General features: G+C 41.2%; 1 protein-coding gene across 2 annotated transcripts in view; it reads right to left on the bottom strand.

Moving 5' to 3' along the window:
• LOC127009667 (guanylate cyclase 32E-like) overlaps window positions 1-2,500 on the bottom strand; it is a 318,091-nt gene that overhangs the window by 36,314 nt on the left and 279,277 nt on the right. The window lies entirely within an intron of this gene.

The following is a 2,500-nucleotide window of genomic DNA, read 5'->3' as shown; positions in this document are numbered from 1 at the left end:
TAAGGTCCTGATGGTAAGAGAGCCGGGTAGGACACGTAGTAATTGGTTTAAATTGGATAAATTTATATTCAGCAAGGATATTGTCAAGAATTGGTTCACCAACAGAGTGGTGGATGAGTGGAACAGGCTGGGCAGTCATGTTGTGAGTGCCAATACGATAGACACATTAAAAAAAAAAATAGATGACTTCATGGATAGTGATGTTAGGTGGGGTTAGGTTCACAGGAGCTGCCAAGCATAGGCCTCTTGCAGACTCCTTATGTTCTTATGTTCCTCCTTCTTCAGTACACATCAGGTCTTGCTTCTCCTCCTCTCCTCAAAACACTTCATCTCCTCCTCCTCCTCCTCTGTACCTCTTCTTAAAACAATTCATATCTTCCTCCTCCTCCTCTGTACCTCTTCTTAAAATGATTCATCTCCTCCTCCTCTTCTTCCTCCTCCTTCTCCTCCTCCTCCTTCTCCTCCTCTGCACCTCTTCTTAAAACAGTTCCTCTCTTTCTCCTCCTCCTCTGTCTCAGAATCCATATTTCTCATTCTAGCAATATATCATCCTCCTCTTTCTCCTGTTCATCACCTTCTCCCTTTTATAGAACATTACATTTTTGTCCCCTCCTCCTCCTCCTTCTCTTTTTTCTCTTCCTCCTCCTTCATCTCCTCCTCCTCTTTCTTGTGTGTGTGTGTGTGTGTGTGTGTCGCAAGCGCAGAAAGAAGACGCGAAGCAAACGGGTATCAAGTTCTGCTGTGACTGACGGTGTAACTTTAGGAGAAGGAGGAGGAGGAGGAGGAGAGTTAGCAAGAACGGAAGGATAGATGAGTAAGGTAAGAGGAGAAGAGCAAAAAACGGAGAGAATTCTGACAAGGTGAAGGGAGATCGGAGAAACACAGGTGGAGGAGGCGATGGGAGGAAGGGAAAATAGAAGAAGAAAGAGATAGAAAAGAAAGAGAACAGAGAAAGAGAAAGGGAAGGGAGGGAAGGGAAGGGAAAGGAAGGGAAGATAAGTAAAGGTAAGGTAAGGTTGGACAAGTGAAGGGAAGGGAGATGAAGGGAAGAGAAGGGAAGGTAAGGGAGGGGAAGGGAAAGGAAGCGGAGGTAAGGGAGGGGAAGGGAAGGAAAGGGAAAGGAAAGGAAAGGAAAGGAAAGGAAAGGAAAGGAAAGGAAAGGGAAGGGAATGGTAGAGAAGGGAAAGGAAGGGAAGAAAAGAGAAGGAAGGGAAAGTTAAAGGAGGAAAAGGTAAAAAAAGGAGAAAGGGAACGATGGAAGAGAGTAAGGCAATGGAAGACAGAACAAAAGATAAAGAAAATGAAATAGAAGAAAAGAAAATAGGGAGGAAGGAAGAAGAAAGGGAAGGAGAGGACACTAGAAAAAGGGACTGAGGAAACAGGAGGAATAGAAGAAGAGAGAGAAAGAGAAGAAAGACAACAGAGAAAGGGAAGGGAAAGGAACGGAAGGGAAGGGAAGGGAAGGGACGGGAAGGAGAAAGAAGGAAAAAGTAGAGGAGGAAAATGAAAGCAGAAAGGGAAAGACGAGAGTAGGGTAACGGAACAAGGAACAAAGGAGAAGGACTGTGAAATAGGTAGAAACAAAAAAAAGGAAGAAAGAAAGAGAAAAGGAAGGATAAAAGGATTCAGAAAGAAGGAAGAAAGAAAGAGAAAACGAAGGATAAAATTACAAAAAAAGGAAGAAAGGAAGAGAAAACGAAGGATAGAAAGACTCAAAAAGAAGGAACAAAGAAAGAGAAAAGGAAGGATAGAAGGACTCCAAAAGGGGCGAAGGAAACAAGAAGAGAGATAAGGGAATGCGTATGAATAACGAAAGAGAAAGAAAGAGGGAAAAAAAAGGACGATATAATTATACGAGAGAAAATGGAACAAAAAAAAAAGAGTTAAGAGAAAAAAAGAGGAAAGAGGAAAAGAATGACAGGGAAAAAGGGAAAGAAAATAAAGGAAAAGGAAAATACTATGAGAAGGAAAGAAAAGGAAATGGAAAAGAGAAGGAAAGAAAAGAAAAATAAGATAATAAATGGAGAAAATGGAACCAAGAGAGAAAAGAGGAGGAAAAGATAGGAAAGATGGGACGTGAAGGAGAGTAGAAGAAAGGAAGGAAGGAAGGAAGGAAGGAAGAGAAGGAAAAAAGGAAGATAATGGAGGAGAGGAATGAAGAAAAAAAAAAAGAACTGAAGGAAAAAAAAAAGATTGCAGAGGAAGAATTTTTTTAGTCGTTGCGGTGTTTGAAAAATCATAATGCATGTTAGGAATATTTTTATTTTCTCTCTCTCTCTCTCTCTCTCTCTCTCACACACACACACACACACACACACACACACACACGCACACACACATACATATACATTCCTCTCTCCCAAAACTTTCGTCCCATATATTTTATTCTAATGACTAGACTTTCCTCTTTCCTCACACACACACACACACATACACACACACACACGAATACAGATGATCTCCTTACCCCCTTCTCTCTCTTTCTTTCTTTCATTCATTC

This window comes from Eriocheir sinensis, chromosome 41 (genome assembly GCF_024679095.1).
Source record: "Eriocheir sinensis breed Jianghai 21 chromosome 41, ASM2467909v1, whole genome shotgun sequence".
NCBI lineage: Eukaryota > Metazoa > Arthropoda > Malacostraca > Decapoda > Varunidae > Eriocheir > Eriocheir sinensis.
This window is presented reverse-complemented; position numbering and strand designations above follow the sequence as displayed.